Genomic DNA, 8,458 nt, shown 5'->3' with positions numbered 1-8,458 from the left:
ACGACTAAGCTATTTTTTTTATTTAATAGGTCACTAAGCTAGGTGTTTAATAAACAAAAAGTTAGTTTTCTCTTAAGTTGTGTGCTACTGCTACATGCCACGATATACATTTATATTTGTTTGACATTGATATTGATATCGATACCTTAAACAAACATGGTCCATGCTTTCCATTATTAAATATATTTATGGAAAATTTCTAATATAGTCCCTTTAAAGAAAATTTTTTTGAAGTTTGTCCATTCTAATTAAAATTTTCAGTTTTGTCGTTTACGTATCTCATCGTTGGACGATGCATTAAATATAAATTTATGGTTGACAAATGCGTTAAATGTTAATTTATGGTTGACAATGCATTAAGTATTAATTTATGGTTGACGATGCGTTAAATATCGGTACTTAAAAATTAATACTTAACGCATCGTCAACCATGCGTATTCCGGCCACACGTTGTTTTCCGATTGGTTTACTAACTCATCGACGGTATTTCCTAATACATTGTTGACGATGAGATACGTAAGGGGCAAAGTTAGAAAATTTAGTTAGGATTGACAAACTTGAATCTCTGTTTGTAAAGTGGTTAATTTGGGAACTTAAGTCTAAGAAATATATATCTACTTTATCTTTCCATAAAATCTTTTGGAGTAAAAAAATGCAGCAGTGTGGGGGTAGCACTAGCAGTAATTAGTTAATTAATTTGGTGAGATACATTAGCTAAAACCTATTTCATTTTTCTATTCCATAGTTCATTATTTAATTACATATTTATATATTTTATATAGCAGCAGCATATCCAACCTAACCAGCAAAAGAGGCTAGTCTAAATGTCCAATTACTTTCATAGTTTCATGTTCGAAAGTTGGAAGCAAGTAGCCTAGCTCATAACATTTTTTAAACGTACAAATATTTAATGAATACTATCTGTAAATATAGTATTTTGCTTTGTATATTAGATTAAGATGTCACCATCAAGCAAGATATGAAAATAAAGCTAGAATTAAGCTTTTGTGATCATCACCACACAAATTCCAGACAGATACACTAACCTTTTTCCGTCTATTTGTATTAATATTTCTTTTTAAATGCTGATAAAAGTATACATATTACATAACTCATCAACTATAATATATAAATGATCCAAAAAGGCATCTCAGATCAGTAGCACGCACACATGAGAGACAGCAAAGCAAAGGTAGTTTGTAGACCTGATTCAAAACTAGGTATTACATGCCTCCATTTTATTCGTTTTTAAAGGACCAAAATAATAATAAAAAAAAGATCTCTGGAAAAGGAATTTGAAATAAGCAGCGATGACAGAAACATGAATGCAGCAATGATCAGGTTTCTTTCGATTTTATGAGGATAAGTCCAAATGTCGTTATGGTTGTCTGATCATCAACCAAACACACACACACACACACACATGCATATATATACACATATGTATGTATATTATAATAATAATAATAATATATATGTACTTAATTTGTGCTTCGCTGCTTCTTATCAATCTTGCACTTTACTTTCACAATCTTATGCCATATCTTCATGACTTCATCAAATCATTATATATGAAATTACAAGTTTTTTAAACTTATTTGTAACTCAAATCCATAAGTTATATAAAACAGGTTATAATGTTATATATATATATATATATATATATATATATATATATATATATATATATATATATATTGTATTGATGTAGTGCCACCACCTAAAACCTAGCTAGACCTACAAAGCCTATGCTAGATGCTTTATCTCTTTAAACTAGGGTGGGCCCAACTCTCATGTCTTACATACTCGTCATAATACACCCAACCTTGGTTGTCCCCTCATGTACCTTTCCCTGGTTACTCAACTAATAACAAGTTGGCCCCTATGTACACCTACCTTTATACATCTTTATAATTTATTTACAAGAGATGCATGTATTTATAATTTAATTTAATTTAATACACTATTTTATATTTATTTGTACGTTAACTTTCCCTTCCACATAATTGTTCCTTCAATATATTATTTATATTTATTTACATTGACATGAAAAAAAATTAAAAGTATTATTCCATCCCTCAAAATGAAACCTAGGTTCAAAGAAATGAAAAGTGTTTTAAAGAGGCAGGGTAGACAATGACTCATCTATATTGATCTTCGTACTTTATTAGTTACTTTAAAGTTTAAATCATTTCATCCCTTGTGGTACATTGCTATGAGTGTAACCTCTATGTAAAGCTAGTTGATGCAATGGATGAAATCTACAAATTTTTGACAAACCAGTTAAATGTTTGAAAATCGTATCATTTTCAAATTGTGTTTAATCGCAAGAATTCACTTATTCACGAGAATAAACGTGAAAGAAAAGGATGATAGGCGGGATGAAAAAGTTGGTCTCACGAGATTGCAACGTAAGACTACAAAAGATGGCTCCATGACAAAGGCCTGAACTATAATTGTGACCACGCACGTATTCAAATAGTTGTGAACTTAATAGCATTTAGATATGGCATGTCGTCTTTAATCAAGAGATGATGTTTGTTGTAGTTATATATATGTTAGGAGTGTTTTCAGATTTAGAAATTTAATTTTGCTCGTGATTCGGATTCATATACACACACGTAACATAATGCTCTCTTCGCATAGACACCCTCTAAAAAATATATCACATACAGTTTAGTGACGGTTTACACACGATACATATACAGTGTGTTTTAACTAATTGATGTTTAGTCCGTGAAACACAACATGATACATGTTTGTTTGGCATCACTTGCTATTGAACATTAATCATGCTTTGTCTAGATTAGGGCCGGCTAGCCATATGTTGTTCCATTGTAATATATGTACTTGCTCTAATTAGCTTGTATCCATCCCTTTCCCACTGATTTATACATAAATTTTTTAATAGGTCCACATAATATGAACACCGAAAGTTATTAGGTGGCATGTTATTAGCTGGCTAGAAAAGTAACTAATAATAGCGAGCAAATGTGTACTCAACACTCAATTGATCCAGTTTACAAACTATTTTCTCGATCATGTTAAGCAAAAAACATTTTCATGCCTCCCATTGAATGTTAAAGTTCCCTATGAAAAATAATAAAATAAATTAAAAATAATCAGTACCAGTTCAAATACGGCTATACAAAAACAAGTATTAGTGACGGAACGCATCCATGACTAAGCTGGTCGCTTCTGCGTGCAATTGGAGTGTTGTGTAGCGCAATTTGGTTTACCAAAATAAGCAAATATGCAAGTAACACATCTATGCAAAAGGCTAATTATATGTAAATTTTGTTGATCACCAATTTTGAATTAGATTTCATGGTTGTTAACGAAAAATCATATGTCTAGGAAAATTATTATAAGAGAACTCCCAAATAGATAGTAGTCAGGAGATCTAGTTAATCAGTTACAACTTTCTATATTAAAACCTTAATTTCGTATCAAGCACCTAGCTCCTGATCTATGATTACATCTAGAGGGATGTTATACGTCCATCCAGGAGGCCAGGAAATTACTAATTTGAGTTACTTCCAAATGTCATAATTAAGTTTTTTTTTTCCATCTTTGGACGAGCGATATCATAAAACAGAAAAACTAGCTAGGCGCAAGCAAAGCTGGTGGAAGTTAATAAGAAAACGAAAACGGAGAACGTCACCATTCAACCAATTCAAACTACTAATTTTAAACCTAGTTTTAATCCAATTAAAAAAAGCAAGTGTGATATCATCCATCATCTTCAAAGGAGCGTAAGTATCCATGTCGAAGGCTAAGGCATAATTGAAGTACTAATCTCATATCTATATGAAATAATGAGGATTTTGCGCGTTGGCGTTTAAACAGGAAGATTAAGTCTTTCACAGGGAAAAAACCAACATATTAAAGTTCAAAAGGATAGAGGATACAATAGACTTACATCTTGGAGTGTGATCTCGATCATTTGCTTTTTTTTTTTGAACGACTAATTTGGATCACTCACGGACCACTGGAGTATCATCGTGCCACCAATGGTCACTAAGTCTTAATATTTGAGAAAACCCCCTCTTGTGAGATTCAAACCCAGGATCTTATGGTCACTAAGTCTTATCCCACCACCAAAATACAATTGGACTAGAAGTCCTTTGGTGATCTCGATCATTTGCTATATATGGTTTCTGATATAATCCAAGGCTCTGCCAGCTTACTCGAAAAGAGAAAGAATAAAATTTAATACACCTATGTCATATAGACACCACTTGGACCTACACACAAAATATTACAACAGCTGCATTTACGAGATTTCATGTTAACTTTACCTTTCGTTTTTATTAATAACAAAGAATTTGAACAATTTACATCAGGAATTAATATTTGATGTAATATCAAAGATTATAGCATCTTTGAACAAACAGAACCAACATGCAATACTAACATTCATAGTATAATTTGACATAATTCATGGAAATTTCTATACGTTTCGCGGTTGTTTTTGATAGTTTACCCCTTTCTTGCCGCATATTTGTAGTACATGATATGAAGGCATCAATAATAATTTGATGGCAAGTTTGTGATATCTTCTTAATTGAACAATCATGCTAAAATTGTTGTGACAAGATCATAACTTTCCCTGTGCAACCATTTGGAAAACGTACCCGGCATGTTTTTAATTAGCCAGCCTAGCTCCATCCCTTTTGCCTTCTGTGAGGAAATCTACAAGGCTTCTAATTAACAATCCTTATTTTTCATGATCTAAATAGTTCCAAAACCGATATCTAAGATACAAAGAACATATACATAAATTTGACTCTTTTATATAGCATATTGGTCATTGTATATTAACATTAATTACTTGGTTGAGTAAGAACTCTTCAAATGGTATATATGTTTGCTATATATGCTACCTATTAACTCTGAAGTAAGCTCAAAACTTGCTAGTGGTTGAACAAGTTTTGACACACTATTGTGTGTGTTTGTATTATTCAAATCCTATTCATAGATGAGAAGACAATTATATTGGCTTTCAAGAGGTTTTCTGTTAATCAAGGCTCTTTCACTATTGATCTACTTCTTATAGAGAAGCTATATAACAATTCATATTTTGAGTGGGGATGAGGTAAGGTTTATGTAAAATAAAAGTTAAGACTTAATAACATGAAAAGTAAGGAGGATTACCACGCTAACTAGCTCGTTCGATGCATCAAAACAAAGCACTAAATTAATCCCTTTACCTCAAGGGAAATTCCTTTTCTGAATGTTACCCAATGAAAACTAATAAATTTAAAACTTCTAAACACAAATATGTTCCTAAGGATTGAAGTAGCTTATATGAAAGTGGCATGTGCATGCACAAGCCTAAATCTAGACCACCTAAATGTTTGAAAAGAAACACAGACTGAAGTTAAGGAAGGCTGCCTAGCTCCATAAATACCTAGCATGCTCTAAGCAAGTTCAGTAACTTTTGTGTCTTGGTGTAATTAAAAATCATCTAGCTAACCCACGAAAAAGAATTTAAAGTCCTGTTGCATTTTAAGCATCATTCAAGTTTTCAAAATCACACATGAAATCACTCTGTAATTTTCTCCAAGAAACTAGAAAAAAAAGTTAGTGGCAAACTAGCAAGGATGCATTCGTTATAGGTAAAATACCATCAAGTCATATATTTGACATGATTGATCATTGGAGACAAAACCAATAGTATTTGTTTGATAGATGATTATGACATATAACAATCTTTATTGTGCCAATACAGTTTATGTGTTCAAGTAAATATTTTCTATGATCAGCTTTCACAAATATATATATATATATATATATATATATGGAAGGATATTTTGAGAACCATGTTGAGTTGTAAGAAATTAAGAACTCTCATTCTAGACCACACATTTAATTAAATGAATTGGAATATGTGGTTGAGATTAAATCTGACAAAAAAGTCAAAATAGGAGATAGAATATATATGTAACTGATTACACTAACTTTTACGTCCGTTACACATGTGTAAAATGTTGACTCGGTGCGTAAAAAATTATGTAATTTTTTTACGTGTATGTAACCTACATATATTACGCATGTGTAAAAAAAATTCAAAAAAAAAATCGTTACACTGAGTTCTTTCGAGTTCTTAAAACTCAAAGGGGTTCTCATTTGAAATCTCCCCTACATATATATATATATATATATATATATATATAAGTTCAGGAGATAAATGAAATTACTGTGAGAATGAATATGTACCACTAGTTTTATTTTAGATTTTAAATGTTTAAAAAAAATGTAAATGTAACAATAAATGCATCCTCTCTCTTCAATTAATACAACTAATATAAACATAATAAATCACTTTCTAATTATGGATACGCATATCCTATACGTGTGTAGGTTGTATGTTTTCTTATTATTAGAACAAGTGTATGTTATATGTTTTTGATTAGGTTGTATATATTTCATTGACATTTAATGCTAACATATGCAAGATAGTTTTTTGTATTATTCATCACAATGTACCTACATGTTGATTGATATTGATATATTGAGTTGGAAGAAATCGGTTTTAGATAGAAAAAAAAATTAATATATGAAATTGTATTTGTGTAGGATAAAATTTTCGAGTGTAACTTATATGTTTTTCATGTGTAGGTTATACGTTTTCGTGTGCGTATGTAGTTTATTGATGCTGAATTCTGTGTGTTGGTTATATGTTTTTCATGTGTAGGTTATATGTTTTCTTATTATTAGAACAAGTGTAGGTTATATGTTTTTGTGTAGGTTGTGTACTTTTTTGTTGATATTTATTGCAAACACGTGTAAGATAGTTTTTTGTACTATTCATGCTAACTACATACTGATGGATATTAATATATTGAGTTAGAAGAAATTAGTTTTGGATAGAAAAAAATTTAATGTATGAATAAATTGTACTTGTGTAGGATAAAAATTTAAGAGAGAAAAAATAAGTTATAAAAATAAATGAATTTTTATTATTTTTCAATTATAATGATTTAATTTGTTATATTAATTGAATAGATAACTATTATATTTATTAGTTATATTAATTAAAAAGAGAGCATTCATTAATATTTTCCTTATTTATCTTTGAGTATTTAAAACATAAAATAAAAATAGTGACTCATTTTCATTTCTTATATTTCTTACAGTAATTTCATTTCTCTCCTGAACCATCCCATATATATATATATATAAGTGTTTTAACAAGTTTTACTTGAGAAAATGAAAAAACAAGGATGTTACATAATGTAAATATGCGTATAGAATACGTGACATTTAATGCAATTACTTTGATCTACATGTGATAATCACTCTAATAGTTTGGTGAAGAAATAGGTAAAGAGATTCTAGAGCTTTAAAAGTGGTCAATTTATGATGGAAGGTGCTTGTGTTATATATGTATAATCTCTCTCTCTCTCTCTCTTATTTCTACATATTAAATGTAAAGGTTTTTTATATGTACTTAATGAAACATTCTTGATATAATAAGTTCTGACTGCCATATATGAATTATTTATAAGCCAGCAGATAAGGGAGAATCAAATATTATATTGTTGTTGGTACAGTGAATAAAAACTATTCAACTACAGATATTCTGAACTACAAAATGAGGTATTACAATAAAAATAAAAATAAGTTGAAAGCAGGATATATATGGCTGATCATGTAACATGAAACAGGTAACATGCACTGTAAAAAGGAAAAGGAAAACACAAAGAAGGACGGAATGTATGTATTTGTGAAAAGTGTAGGTGTGGAGAACACAGGTAAAGATGCATAACAAGAATTAATGATAACATTTCTTGAGAGATGCCTACTAACAAGCAACATGCACACAGCCTTTTGTGTGTTTGTGTGATTGTGTGTATTGGAAGAGAGAGATAAGAAATTAAGTACCTGCATAGAAAGAGTCCCCAAAGGATGGTGTAGCAGCAGCAGCAGCAGCCACAAGAGCAAGAAACCTACAAAAGGTAATAAAAACAAAGCCAAAGAAGAAAGCAAGAAGCCCAAACCCTTCCCCTTTGATTCTTCAGTCTGATGGTTCTTCATATTGACACACACACACACACACACATAAATATATATATATATATATATATATATATATATATATATATGTATATATGTATATATACATAAAGATAAAAAGGAAAATTGAAAGAAAAAAAGTTCAATATCTCCTGTGAGAAACTTGGCATGTATATGTATAGAAAAAGGGCTTGCGTTACATGTGATTAGAAAAAGATGAAAGATTGACATAAAATTTTGGAAATTGTATGTAACTGCTATAGAGTAATAAACAAATGGTAATTGTTTGTGGATAGCATAGTAATATTGATATTGAAGGTGTAAATGAATTTTATAACCGGAAAATTGTACATTAGACTAAGTAGCTGAAAACTAAAATCAGTATGAACCTCTGATCGCTTCCATTAGTTTGCAGCACACAACTGTATATATAGCA

Source organism: Bidens hawaiensis, unplaced genomic scaffold (genome assembly GCF_021521415.1).
Source record: "Bidens hawaiensis isolate Kalapana, Puna unplaced genomic scaffold, B.hawaiensis_p1.1 tig00033565_1, whole genome shotgun sequence".
Lineage (NCBI taxonomy): Eukaryota > Viridiplantae > Streptophyta > Magnoliopsida > Asterales > Asteraceae > Bidens > Bidens hawaiensis.
The sequence above is the reverse complement of the archived record's forward strand: the minus strand, read 5'-3'. Positions refer to the sequence as shown.